The sequence below is a fragment of the Barbus barbus genome, assembly GCF_936440315.1.
Source record: "Barbus barbus genome assembly, chromosome: 9".
NCBI lineage: Eukaryota > Metazoa > Chordata > Actinopteri > Cypriniformes > Cyprinidae > Barbus > Barbus barbus.
In genome coordinates this window covers 21663673-21679286 of record NC_136737.1, presented here as the reverse complement: position 1 = coordinate 21679286, position 15614 = coordinate 21663673, and the positions used below count along the sequence as shown (strand labels likewise).

General features: G+C 42.1%; 1 long non-coding RNA gene across 1 annotated transcript; it reads right to left on the bottom strand.

Moving 5' to 3' along the window:
• Positions 1 to 408: 408 nt before the first annotated feature.
• Positions 409 to 15223, bottom strand: LOC306875416. Its single transcript, XR_013784740.1, has 4 exons — positions 15069 to 15223; positions 6944 to 6984; positions 1673 to 1991; positions 409 to 1512 (listed from the first exon to the last, which is right to left on the bottom strand). It is a non-coding gene; the product is annotated as an uncharacterized lncRNA (long non-coding RNA).
• Between the last annotated feature and the right edge of the window lie 391 nt (positions 15224 to 15614).

Sequence of the window (15614 nt, the reverse complement as noted above, 5' to 3'; positions counted from 1 at the left end):
CACTTGCAGAGAAACATTAAGGTTTGGTAATTATGAGTGTTTGTGCTTTAGCTCTGTTATTATACGTGGATGAATCTTGAGCTGCATCACTGAGCTACAGAAGAATTTACAACATACATAAAAAAAACTAAATAAAAAGCCATCATATCACAATTATGACAAAGTCGAAATTATTACAAAAAAAGGTCAAAAGTATGACATACTAAATCAAAATTGACAAAAAATAGACTTTGACAGTTCAGTTTTTTCCGTATTAAGACTAAGTCAGCTCTTCTCATATAACTTAATTTCTTATATATATATATATATATATATAATATCAATTTGAACTATAAGTTACTTTTTACCTCATGGTTTCAACTTTTTAATCATAATTATGATTTACCAAAGCATGATTTTTTTTTTTTTATGTGGGGAAAAGGGCCAACATATTGAGCCTTTGGTAACAGGTGATCCTTTATCAGTGCGAATGACACCAATGACATTAAAACGTCAAAAAACAAAAAAAATAAAGAAATAAATTAATCTATAAATAACAAATGAAAGACAAATATTGAAAAAAAAATGTTATGAACAGGTAAGTACCAGTGTCACTGTTGTTTTGACTTAACAGTAGGCTATTTAAAGGCAAGAAGATCAGCGTAGTGCTGGCAATATTACCAACATAAACATTGATTTGTGAACCTTGTCAAATGTGATGTTATGCAAATGAAGCATATTTCTAGAAAGTCAAATAATATAGATTCATGTTTTACTATGGGGTACTGTAATTTTGTTTGAAAACTCTTTTCAGTTCAAGGTTCATTTGTTGTGGCTTCAAGCTACTATGACACTGTCAGCTGCATATTGTGATCGCCTGACCTTCTTGCCATAATTTACAGATATGACACACACAGAAAAAAAGTATGGTTTAGTATTCAGTTTCCCAACAAAATTCATCCCAACAGCTGTAAAACAATTATTGTAGGCTCTCTATAGCAACTTAATGAGTAAAGTACCTTGCAAGCTTACAATAAGCTTTAAAAATGCAGAAATATTTTGGGAACCTGCTTGAATTTGCCCAAAATCATATATGACCAAGTCAGTCTAGACTGCTAGATAGCTGTAAAGTGTGGACAAAAGGTAAATACAGTAACACACTCACTGCGGCAGCAACAATAAAGGCACCAACCTTCATGCAATTGCTGCAGGAGCGCCAAGCTGAACATCTGTGTCATTCACCTGCTTTAGATGTTTCATCACGATCATCAGCAGTTACTGATTTATAACGTGAGCCAGTGCTCACAGCCTCATGAGCATCTGAACTCACGTTTTGTTTGGGTGACATAAAGCAGCTGAGGATCTCTTTTCTGAAGATAAATGCAATGAAAAGAATCAGTATTATGGTTAATAGACTGCCAACCAGGATCCAAATCCATGATTTCTCGACACTGTCTGGTCTGGTTTCTTCTTGGTTTTCTTGATCAGTGGTTTTGTTTCCTTTTTCTGTTGTTGTTTCTGCAACACAAAAGTCTGAGAGAAAACAACATTACTGCACTGTGATGAAGACAACAGATCCCTATCATTTATATACAGCAGCTTTTAGACTGAAACATCAATCATACATCTACCACTATAGATTTTAATACAGCTTTATTTAGATTAAAAACATCATGCAGCTATATTCACACACCGTTGATGATCAGCTCTACAATCTCCTGTTCATCTGAGGGTGTGATGAGGCAGATGTATTTTCCTGAGAGTGAGACCAGAGAGTCTGATGGAGAAGTTTCTTTGTTCATACTCCTCAGGGAAAGCTTCAGCTCTGTTCTTGTATCGTAGGTCATGTGTCTCTATCGAATTACTGTGTGGAATTAAATCACACACATTTTTGCTGCCATTGTGTCTCCAGCTCACATCAACGTCTTGAAGGTTAAGATCATGTTCAGTTGAAGAACACGGCAGGACAACAGAACCGCCAATAACACCCTCTACTGTGACCCGCAGACACACTGAAATGAGAAAAGCTTTAGAAAAGAAAGTATGTGGCATAAATTTATAGTAAGTGCAGCCAGTGATTTCTGAGAAACACTACTGATAAATGCAATTGACACCAAAACAAACAATTTTGAGAATATTTGCTATCTGTCTGCTGTGTCTGAAAAAAAAATATTGTTTGTACATAGTATATATGACCGATCAGACCAAGCACCACCACACTCTTGCAGCCAATCAGCAATAATGGGTGTTTACATTCATGATGGGGAGGAGAGAGAACTTGAATAAGCGTGATATTTGTAGAACGAGAGTTGGCTGAGACATTACCAAAGAGAACACGGTCAGATAATTATCACTGGAAAAAGAGAGGTTACAATCAGGCAAAAGCTGAACGCATGTTAATATTGGAAAAGCTTTTCAGCGTTGAAGAGGCATTGATTGGGAAGGTGGTGCAGAGGTTGCTTTGTTTCTGCTTGACACATGAGTAACACTGGTTTTGCTTTGTTTCACAGAATCATGATATGCTGTTGTTGTAATATTAGGTATAGAGAATGAGCATGTGTCAACATAGTGCAATGCATTCTAGGAATATCATCATGTTATCATCAACTGCCATAGTCCTTCTCACAGCCGGCTCACGCTATAGACAGCTGAAAGAGCAGAAGTATTTCTTGCAGAGACTGATAAAAGCTATGGCAATTGATGATACAGTAAGCCTTAACCATTCCAACGCGACCTTAAGTAGAATAATATAAACATAAAATATTATAAAATGTCTACATTCACTACAGAATTCGGATGAGAATGAAACTGAAACTCAGAAAGGTAAACAACTTAAAATGTGACTTTACAATTGATCTCTGTAGATTTATTATATTATTTATATACAAATAATTTCCCCATAGTTGTAATACCTTTAAAATATCGTTTCTTAAGATGAAGAGAAGAGAAAATGGATAACCTTGTCTTATTCCTCTGCCAATTTCAAATCTATTAGATGTTCCTTGGGCCAATTTTACAGAACTAGTGCATCCTTTGTATACCGTTTTAACAGCTTTTTAAAAAATACTTGCCAAATCCAAAAAAATCAATCAGTTTAAACAAAAAATCATGTTCTATAGTGTCGAAAGCTTTATGGAAATCAACAAATAAAATAAGACTATTATGTAATATGTATTCATTATAATCCACCATGTCTAAAATCAATCTAATATTGTTACTAATGTGTCGTCCTTGAATAAATCCAGTCTGTTCTTAATCAATAATGTCATCTAATCCATGTTTCAGTCTTTTAGAAGTGTGCAGCTCCAGGGCCATCTAGCAGGCTTACGATAACGTCAGCATTTTCTCGTCCTTTGATTGGATGCTCAGAGCGCACTAGTCGAAGCTAGCAAACAGCATCACTTTAAATATTTTTGTTTTCACAGTATTATCACTGTTTCTCACCTTATATGCTGTGTACATACAAGCACCTGAAAGACTCGGGAAGATGAAAACCAACTAGAGTATGGCAGGTTAAGTTTAATTTTTGACTATTTTATTGCTTTATGCATTGTATTCTGGTGCTATTTGCAAGATATAAAGCCAGGTTTAAGTTTCTGTAAGAATATCTCAGTTTCCCGAGTCGAGCTGTATTAACTGGTCTTTTTTTCCTTTTCACAGCGCTGGCAGGGGCAGACTGGCGGGGAGACTCGCCCTGAAAAGAGTCATAGGTGTACGTTAAAACACATCTAGGGCTGTATACCTTGGAGAACCTGGCGATACGATACATACCTCGATACACAGGTCACGATTCGATACGTACCTCGATACAGAGCTGTCTCGATACGATTTGATACAATGTGACACGATTCGATACGATTCAATAAAAATACATGGGCCAGAGCCAATTAGTTAATGCTGAACACATTTACTCAACAAACAGAACTCTGCATTTTTCTTCAATTTATTGAAGACAAAAATGCATTATAACAAAGTGCATTTTGCTTAAATATTTGCAACTTTAAGTGCTCTGATTAATTGTACACAAATTGTATTAATCTGGAAATTACCACAAGTCAACATTTAACTTCCCAAGGGTACAGTCTGAGCTCACACAAGCACAAAATCTTCTTCTTATTATTCTTAACTTCTTATTAAATCTTCTTATAGTTATTTTTTGTGACACCATGTACTGCCATAACATATTTCACTATGAAATCACTTAAATTCTACATCTTGCTTTAACATTTTCCATGAGTTTTTTGAGCCGCTGCGCCCCCTAATGGCTGGGCGAGTATCGATACTAAGGGCTAGAATATCGATACTGTATCTTTTTTTATTATATCGGTATGTATCTAAGAATCGATATTTTGAGCACACCCCTATCGTCTTGTATGAATTATTTTAATGTTACTTGCTCGCTTTCCCAGTAAAGCTGCGCTAACAAGTACTTTCCTCCCGCAGTGCGCGGACAGACCGGCAGCGAGACTCGTAAAGACGAAAAGCAGTAAGAGTTTGTTAAATTGTTAGGTCAACTTTAAAACACATGTAATCGTGTTGAGAACATCGGGTTAATTATATTTGTGTCAATTTGTCAGGTTAATGGCTCGGCTAGAGATGATGCGTTGCGCAGGTGTGGAAACTTTGAATTTTGAAAAATTAATTGTGTTAATTGGGTTTCTAGCTTTAGTAATAGCAATCATTCTCGCTACATAAGATACCTGTCTGTGATGCAATGCCCTGTTGCACTGCATTTCTGTGTAATATTTATGGTTTCTATATCCGTGGCATCATTATGATGGTATTAAGAAGTGGATTAATTCATGTAGGATGCCACTGAATGCCTAGGTGTGAAATGCACGGCCCGCCACTGACTGTTACTATAAGTTAAACTATGGTAACCTCAACTGTTGTTTTGCTACATTAAACACAGTTTAACCATGGTATTTCGATTAAAACTTTGGTTATACAAATGGTAATCATTACACCAAAAACATGGTTACTGAATGTTTACTATAATTAAACGATGGTTAATTTTCATAGGGGCTTTAGCAGCTATATCAGTACCACTTTTGTGAAGGAGACGGAATACTATGTGATGAATATTTGCAGTGTCTCAGACACACAAGTGAGTATTTCTTTATTTATTTAAAGATACAGTGCCCTCCATAAGTATTGAGACAGTAATGACAAAATTGCTTTGTTTACTGTGTAGTCAAGACATTTGCAAATGTGATTAAAAGATGAATATAAGACAAAACTACAGAATTAGCAAATAAAAAGGACAGCACTTTTAGAGTTCATCCCACTATCTGATGTTAGCATAAGTATTATTAAGTCATTATATTAAGACATTATATCTGTCGATTAAAAGCTATTATTTAGTTGCAGATCTCTTGAACACAATCACAGCAGTGAGTCTGTGACCCGTAGACATCACCAGACTCTGGGTCTCATCCTTTGAAATGCTTTTCCCAGCCTTTAATGCAGCCAATTCTAATTGTTGCTTGTTTTGGGGAGTTTCTGCCTTTACTCTCCTCTCCAGCTGGTGAAATTCATGTTCAATCAGATTTAAATCTGGAGACTGACTTGGGAAATCTAAGACTTTAAATTGTTTGCCCTTATAAATTCCTTGACTGAACTGGCAGGGTGTTTTGGGTCATTGTCCTGATGCAATATGAAGCACTTTCATTCATCCAAATTCATTCCAAGTCATCAGTAAAGTTGAGAGGGCCTGTTCCAGAGACAGCCATGCATGCCCATGCCACGACACCACCTCCACCATGCTTTACAGATGAGGCTGTATGCTTATCTGTAGTTCCCTTTTTTGCCACATTTTTGCTTTCCCATCACTTAGATAAAGGTTCATCTTTATCTCATCGGTCCATAAACTCAGTTCCAAAACTCTTCTGGCTCACTTTTTTGCAAACTCTAATCTTGCCTTTCTATTTTTGGTGCTGGTCAGAGGTTTGCATCTTGCTGTGTAGCATCTGTAATTCTGTGTCAAAGTCTCCTGAGGACAGTAGATTGTCAGAGCATCACCCCAGCTTTCCGGAAGTTGTTGGTGATTTTAGACACATATATTAGGGTTCATTTTCACAGCTTTTTTGATTTGTCTGTCATCAACTACTGTTGTTTTCTCAGCCGATCAGGTAGTTGCTGGTGGTTTCCAAACTCTTGATTTCTCCATGCCCTTTCTTTTTGCAATAGATATAACTGACTTCCTCTTTTCTTTTAGCATCCAAATTACTTGCTTTTCTCTCAAAGTCAGCTCCCTCGTCTTCATCCTGGTTTGTGTGTCATCATCGAATGCAAGATTCAGAATACAGAAGTAATGGATATAACTGATACGACACATTCCCTGATTTTAATATCTGAAGAATTAATGCAACAGGACACAGCTGATCACTTAGAAAGACCTGTGAGGCAACTGCTCCAATACTTATGCTCACATCAGGTAGAGGGATGAAACTCTAAAAGTGCTGAAGTTCTTAGCTGGTAAAACATCTATGTGTTGAATCACTCAATAATAAAATGTGACATTCTGTAGTTTTGTCTCATATTCATCTTTTAATAATATTTACAGATTTATGGACAGTAAATAGAGCAATTTTATCTTTACTGTCCCAGTACTTATGGAGGTCACTGTATTTACATATTAGTCTGTTTTATTGTAAGCGTACATAAGCTATTTTCCAAAAATTATCCATATTAAAATGTAGGATTTTTCTGGGGTTATTTGTGTTTGTTTACACTGTACAGGTGTGCTCCTGAGCGTGTCTTAAAAATGTTGATCTTCTCTTTATTTTTAGCTCCTCTTTTTGTGATTGATGTAATTATGAAAACAATGTTTGTGCTGCATGTTTATTAATTTAGGGGCAGTACAGTGAAGGGAGGGGTGTGTTTGTTTAGGTGATTACAAGTATCAGCAGAGTTTCTTAGAAATCACTTACTGCACCTTTAAGTGTGTTGTTCAGACCCTTACCTTTATTTATCAGCACTGCAAATACACAGATGAAGCTGCAACTATAAGAACAGAAAGAAACAAGATCCTGTTAAATACTGTGACTCAACTGGGTTTTATTTCCACAAAACGCAAACGGTATAACATAATACAAAGATAGCACACCAGGTGGCAATGCTAATTGCTAATGCTAATGGCAATTACATAAATATAAATAAGTTACCACCCCCCCAGATAAACCTGATAATCATAAATCAGCCACTTTATGTTTAATGTATTAATGATGTTAATGTTTTATTAACTAAAAGGTTTCCCTTTTAAGTCTAGTTTCAATGAAGCGTGTGTGTTGGAGAGACTTTTGAACTGTTAGGTTCTGATTGGCTAGTTGATGAGTAAACCGCCCTGGGTGCCGGTCAGAGCACCAATAATGAGGAGACAGGTGATCAGCTTTAGATGGTGTATTGGCAGAGAAAAGTCGGGCCACAGATGTACAATAAAAGGTGAAGATAGTCTGCAAAAAATTAGTACAATAAAGAAAATGAATAAACAATTATATAAACAACAATAAACATTCACTGTTACATAATGAAGCCAAAATATTCCTAATTCACATCAGTAATATTTCTCTATGAAACATACGGTTAAATGAAGGGAAAGAAGGTCTTTCACAGAGTACTACAAGCCATGAGTGATAATTTGTCACTATGAACATACAGCTCCCATGTATGGATAGAATCGGGCGCATCTGAGCAGCATTTACATAAACATAACGCTCATCACTCATTCTGTAATTTAACAGCTCAACATCGCGTCATTCAAACATCTTTAAGAAACACTGTAACACATAACACTGGTTTACAACCAGATAATGAATGAATAAATCACAAGTTAAGTAACATTCCCAGACTGAATAATACAGAACGATCGTTACAGGACATGTCTGGGCATGTTTGTCGGATACAGACGCATATAACACTGTTCTGATCACAAATATAAATAAAAATCTGCTTACTGTGCGGTCAGTGACTAACACCTTGATATTAAATCTGCAGCAATCACCACGAACAAACTCAAATAATCATCCTGGTGCCATAGGCTCGAACAGATCACCCGAACACAGCAAACAACGGCAGCTCAAAATGAACTACACTGCCCTCTTCTGTCATACTACGACTACAGTTTCAAATTAAAAGTCCCTCTTGCAGGAGCCTTTAATACAGCCGCCCCCAAAGATGCCATGCATCTTTGCTTCCAGAAAGGCGACTTAACTAGTCAGTATTGGGGCTTTAAGTCTATCCTTTGGTAAGGCCGGCAGGATTACCAGGCGGGCTACCGGTCTGGTATAGACGTGATCCTTTATCTGTACATCAGCAGACCTGATATGACCATCTGGACTTGGGTAGGTCTTGATCACTTGCCCTACAGGCCATAAACTCCGAGGTAGTTGGGGGTCTACAATCATAACAAATGTCTGCTCCTTCAGGTCGGGAGGAGAGGCTTGCCATTTCTGCCTGGTTTGGAGGCTAGGGAGGTAGTCCCGTATGAACCTGGACCAGAATTGGTCTGCTAGGATCTGGGAGTGTCTCCAGTGCCGGCGACTCAACATCTCTGATTCGGGGTAAACGACTTGAGGCAGAGATCCATCAGGCCGCCCCATGAGGAGACTGTTTGGCGTCACCGGGTCAGCATCTGCCACATCTGACGATACATACCCCAAGGGTTTTGAGTTCAGGATGGCCTCTACTTCCAGCAAGACTGTCATTAAGACTTCCTCAGGAACTGATTGTGAACCCAAAACTGTGTACAAGGCCGATTTAACTGACCTTACTTCCCTCTCCCAAACTCCACCAAAATGAGGGGCTGATGGAGGATTAAAGTGGAAGTGGATCCTTTGGCGTGCAAGCTGACGCTGTATATCAGGAAGCAATGCGGCATATGCTTCCTGTAACTCCCTCTGACCCCCGCGGAAGTTTGTGCCTTGATCCGACCATAATTCTGCTGGTGTTCCTCTTCTCGCGATAAACCTTCTAAGGGCCATGAGAAATGAGTCGGTACTCATGCTAGGGAGTAGGTCTAAATGGACGGCTCTTGTGGTCAGACATTTGAAGAGAATGCCCCAACGCTTCTCAGTGCGTCTCCCGATTTTGACAAGTAGGGGTCCAAAGCAGTCCACTCCACAAGAATGGAAGGCAGGTTGGTAGAGCTGAAGGCGCGCAGCAGGTAGATCCGACATTTTGGGGATTGTCGGTTGGGCCCTCCAACGCTGACATTCTGGGCAGTCGCGTTGAAATCGGCGGACTGCTTCGCGGCCTCTGAGAATCCAATAGTATCTCCGTATTTCACCAAACAACCGTTCCGCTCCAGGATGATGTAACTGGTCATCATAATGGTGTATGATCAAACGAGTGACGGGGTGGCTAGGATCCAGAACCAGAGGATGTAACATGGAGTCTTCAATGCCTGCAGTTCTCCGCAAACGACCTCCCACCCTTATCAGACCACTGGACGGATCCATTTCAGGAGCTAGGGTAACTAATCGACTGCCGGACCTAACTGGCTTTCCTGTCCCTAACAGTTTATAATCCTCAGTGAAGGATTCCTGCTGCACCTGTTGGAGGATATGGACCTCAGCCTGGCGGTAATCCTCAGCCTCCGGAGAAGTCCCTGGAACCAAGTTGCTCCGAAGTTCTTGGGCGGTAACATCCAACAGTTCTTGCCAGGTGTTGTAGTTCCATTCATCAATCTTATCAGATGAGGGAGGAAAGGCACTGATCCCACAGAAAGTAGATTTCCGGAGTTCAACCTGGTCTATTCTGGTCTCAGTCTTAGGGATTACCGGCCATTCGTTGGGATCCTGAAGGAGAAAAGCGGGTCCTTGTGACCATCGGTTCGGTGCGGCCATGTATTGGAGAGGTCTGCCTTTCGTAAGGTCGTCAGCGGGGTTGTCCGCAGAGCCTACATAACGCCAAGAGCACTTGTCCGTCAGCTCCTGGATCTCAGCGATTCGGTTTCCCACGAAGACTCTGAAGCGACAGGACTCAGAATTCAACCACTGGAGGACCGTGGTAGAGTCTGTCCACAGGAAAATAGACTGGACATGTAGTGTTAACTCGTTTTCAAGTAACTTAGCCAACTGTGCTGCGACAAGACTTCCACAGAGTTCCAGTCTTGGAATCGAGTGAGCTCGTTTAGGAGTGACACGGGAGCGTGCTATAATGAAGGACAGGTAAGTCTGACCGCCCTGGTCGGTAGTCCGGAGGTAAGCCACCGCACCATATGCCTGCTCAGAGGCATCCGAGAAGATATGGACCTCATGGATAACATCATCCATCCCAACCTCAGGAGGGACATAAGGCCGAGGAAAGGAGATACAAGGAAGGGATTGGAGTTCCTCCTCCCATGCACTCCAAGACTGGAGGAGCTCAGGTGGCAAGTTGGGGTCATCCCACCCTCTCTCCTTGTTCCATAATTGCTTAATGATGACCTTCGCCCGAGTTGTATAAGGTAGAAGCCATCCCAGCGGGTCGTACTGGGTAGCTAGGACCTTATAGATGTTTCTCAAAGTTGGAGTCTTGTAGATCACAGGTCGGTGTTTGTAGGACAAAGTGTCTGTCTGCCAGTTCCAGCTCAGACCTAGTGTCGATTCAGGGACGTCTGATTTCTCCTGTGTCAACCACAGCTCCACACTCGCAGCGCGGGCATCGGATGGTAGATGACTTGGCACAGTAGGATCATTGCAGGCCCACTGGCGAATTTCGAATCCAGCTCCGAAAAGGATATGCCGTAGTCGATCAATCAAGTTCCGAGCCTCATCTGCAGTAGGCAGACTCTGCAGGCAATTATCGACATAGAAACACCTCTCCACTGAAAACCGAATTGCCTCATCAGTCAGGGGGTGTTGCCGGACGTGGCGTTGCAGTGCATAGGTGGCACAGCACGGACTGGAAGTTGTGCCGAAAGGCAGGACCTGCCATTCAAGAATCTTGGGTGCCTCATCCATTTTCAGGTTCCGCCAAAGGAAACGGAGTAAGGGACGGTCCTCAGGTATAAGGCGAACCTGATGAAACATCGCCTTAATATCCCCACTCACAGCCACAGGATGTTCTCTGAAACGGATAAGGACGCCCAACAGTGAGGCTCCGAGCGTGGGTCCTGGCAACAGGTACTGATTAAGGCTTTGTCCTTGGTACTGATAGGAACAGTTAAAGACAAGGCGGAACTTCCCATTGTGACTAACGATGTGGTGAGGGATGTACCAACATTCAGGTGAGGCAGGTATAAGATCGGTCACCTCCCGAACAGCTCCTGTCTCAATGAGTTTCCTCATCTCCCCTTCATAGACCTCAGCTTTTACAGGGTCCTTCAGCAGATGCCTCTCAACACTACGAAGGGTAGGTAGGACTGATTCTTTAGGTGCATTCAACAAAGGCATGTCCTTTCGCCGCAGAAGGGGTGTAGCTAACCGATGGATTCCCTCCACTTCCAATATAAGAGTCTTACGGTCAAGCAGCTGAAGCGCCTCCTGATCCTGCTTGGACCGGGTTACCTCTTTGCCCTCCCACTGTGGAACTGTATCCAACTGCCACAGTCGTTGAACGTTCTGCAGTAACTCGTCATGAATTGGAGCCATGGAGGTTAGCAGGCATTGCTGTGGGGTAGGAGGACACCCCATGGAAGGTATAGGACCCTGGAGCGTCCATCCTAGGCGTGTGTGAACTGCAGCTGGCGCACCCCTGCCGCCCCATCGAACAGGCTCAGTTGGGGTTATGAGATGGGGCTGATCAGAGCCAATGAGAAGTAAGGGTTGGACATCCGTAAGGGTACGGATCGGGAGACCACGCAGATGTCTGTACTTCTGTTGTAGCTGTTCTACAGGGTAAGATTGGCGAGACAGGTTAAGACGATCGGCAGTAAAGGCATGATTGATCTGATAACTGGTCTGAGGTTTACACGGTGGAGAGATATGAAAGGAAATAGAGCAACCCTGAATGACCTGGACATCATCTCTCACTGTCCGCAACGGAAGGTCTTCTGGGACACCCTGAATGCCCAAGGCCTTAACTGCAGTGGAGAGTAGAATGGTCCTCTCCGACCCATCGTCAAGAAGAGCGAAGGTGTCCAAGGTTCGATCTTCATAATGCAGATTCACTGGAACCACTTTGAGCATAACCCGCCCTTTGACAGAGGGTTTATCCAGGAGTAACTTATCTGGGGAGGAATTCGTCAGGCAGCTCTTCTCCATGTTAGTTGAATCCTCCTTCTGGGAAGGACTGACATTCACTTCATGAAGAGGGCGGAGATGGATGCCTTGGCAGATGTTGCAGGGCTTTTTAAGGTCACATTGAGCAGCATGGTGGGCCCTAGCACAGCGCCAACAACGGTTGTTACTGCGAATCCATGTCCTTACCTGGTCGTTGGTAAGCTTAGCAAAGGATGCACACTGGCTCAGGTAATGCTCAGTCTTATCACAGAAAGGACAATAACGTTTCACTTTGGCAGGTTTGATTTGTGAAACAGGACCTTTCCGAGGAGCAGAAGTCTCAACCGGGAATTCTCCAATCCCATGCAGGATGGTCACAGTCCTCTTCCCAGAATCTGACTTGACATGTGAGCCTTTAGACATCAGCTCGGTATCGTAACTGTGGCACCAAGTTTCGTAATGGAGCCAGTTTGAAAGGTCATCCAGATTAGGGGTTGTGCCAGGTTGGCGGAACATATGGCGACGAAACTCAGCTCGCTGCTCAGGGGGGAGCTTACCCAGGAGACGCGCAACGTGAGACCCACAACTCAGCTCCAGCTCACCGTCATGTCCCAGGGTTTTCAATAGGCCCACTAGTGACTGCACCTGGAGAGCAAACCTCTGGAAGGCTGAGATATCACCTCGTTTTATGTCAGGGCTCTCAAGGACACTAGCAATCTTCCTTAAAGCTAGCTGATGCGGTTGGCCAAATTTATCATAAAGAGCTGCCATCGTATCAGTGAATGGGGTAGGTGAGTGCAGGTAAGCATCCGCTATCATTCTAGCCTCCTCAAACTTAAGGTGATCCATTAAGATCTGATACTTGAAAAGTTCAGTCCCGTCGGGAGGAAGCAGGTTCATCAGAGCTATCCGGAGACGAGCAAACTCACCAGGATCTGGCCGGCTGAACTTAGGAATCGAAGGAGAAGGTCCCCTGTATACATATTCAGACCCAGAATAAGGTGCTACAGGACGTAGGCCGGGCTCTGCCTTCGGTGCAAAGACTTTAGGATTCGAATGAGCCGGTACCGAAATGAATCGCGGAGAAACAGGCACGGTTGTGCGGTTAGCAGGCAAGGGCATGGCCGCAGATGTGAGTAACTCTCGAAGCTCTTTAGGGGTAGGAGGTGGGGGGAATCCACAAGTGTCAGGAGCATAAGGCTGAGGAGGGCGTGTTTCAGTAGCCGGGAACACAAATGAATACTTCCTAGTCTCTGGCACCACAGGTTGGTAGATAGTGGCACCCATATCCGACAGTGCAAGGTCACCCACCTGGTTCCTTAAGTCAACGTCAGGCTCAGGCCATGGCGGTGGAGGAAGATCAGCAAAGTTTCCATCCTCCATTAAAGGTGTGGATTCATATCGCCTCACAGGAGGACTGGATAACTGCCATGCCGGTGGCTGTGCTAGTGAGAGATTCTGGTCTCTAGCTTGACTAAGGTCAGCTCGAAGGGACTGAGCCACTTGAACTAATTCTCTCACTTCAGCACGGACTTCTCTCAGCTCCTTCAGGTCTGCCTGGAAAGCCTGATGAGTCTGCATTAGCTGTGCATGTTCATGACGTAGGTGCTGTAGCTCGCTGTCGTGTGCAGAGGTAATGAAACCAGCCGCTTGAGGTGAGAAGAATGATGGCTGATGGCATTCAGCATGCTGTGAAGGCTTATAACTTGAGGACTTGATCTGTGAGCCATCAGAACAGACCAGGTCACCACCAGGGGAAGTGGTGTATGGCTGGAAGGATGGTGGAGGAGTCCGATGGACAGGAGTCTCCCAGGGGTGAGGGACATCACACTCAGCAACAGGTCTGCCTTGAGTATACTGTACTTCATACTGCTGTAGGTAAGCAGGAGGACGTGTATGGCGTTTAGGGCGAGCACCTCCAAATATCTCTTCATCAGGATCCATTATATCAGAAGGGAATACTCATCCGGCTCGAAGGACCACTTTGTTGGAGAGACTTTTGAACTGTTAGGTTCTGATTGGCTAGTTGATGAGTAAACCGCCCTGGGTGCCGGTCAGAGCACCAATAATGAGGAGACAGGTGATCAGCTTTAGATGGTGTATTGGCAGAGAAAAGTCGGGCCACAGATGTACAATAAAAGGTGAAGATAGTCTGCAAAAAATTAGTACAATAAAGAAAATGAATAAACAATTATATAAACAACAATAAACATTCACTGTTACATAATGAAGCCAAAATATTCCTAATTCACATCAGTAATATTTCTCTATGAAACATACGGTTAAATGAAGGGAAAGAAGGTCTTTCACAGAGTACTACAAGCCATGAGTGATAATTTGTCACTATGAACATACAGCTCCCATGTATGGATAGAATCGGGCGCATCTGAGCAGCATTTACATAAACATAACGCTCATCACTCATTCTGTAATTTAACAGCTCAACATCGCGTCATTCAAACATCTTTAAGAAACACTGTAACACATAACACTGGTTTACAACCAGATAATGAATGAATAAATCACAAGTTAAGTAACATTCCCAGACTGAATAATACAGAACGATCGTTACAGGACATGTCTGGGCATGTTTGTCGGATACAGACGCATATAACACTGTTCTGATCACAAATATAAATAAAAATCTGCTTACTGTGCGGTCAGTGACTAACACCTTGATATTAAATCTGCAGCAATCACCACGAACAAACTCAAATAATCATCCTGGTGCCATAGGCTCGAACAGATCACCCGAACACAGCAAACAACGGCAGCTCAAAATGAACTACACTGCCCTCTTCTGTCATACTACGACTACAGTTTCAAATTAAAAGTCCCTCTTGCAGGAGCCTTTAATACAGTGTGCATACAACACAACAGAAACAAACCAAAATACAAAGACGTGTTTGTCCACAGAGCATTTCATTCTGAACTCGTCAATCGTACCTGATCTTCATGGTGCCCCAATATTATCAATATATGTTTTGTTTAAATATTTTGATATAAATATGTCTGAAATTAGGATTAAATACTTATTTTTCAAACAACGGAGAGTATCGTAAACTTCCGCATCAGACATGCGTGCTACGGATGACATCAGACGTAAGTGACGTCAACAGTAACATGTGAACGATAAGAAACGCGCACCAGAAATTTGTTAAACGTATTCATATTTACTTCAGTATATTCAAGACTCCTGAGACAGAAGATGAGCTTTTCATCACATATAGCCAACTCTTGATCTTCTACTCAATCTTCAGCTTTAGTAATACTGAACAAGTCCTTGCCGTCAGTCACCGTGTCTCCAATCATATCTCTGTCATGTCTCTCTCATGACTTCAGTTCATCAAAAACCTTAGTTTGGTTTCTCATCTTCATTTGTTAGACTACAAAATATTGTTCCAGTTTCACTCTAAAATTATTGATCTTTCTCACAGACTGTCATGTTATTATACATCTAGCGAAATTTTTTATATTTTATTTTAATGTACA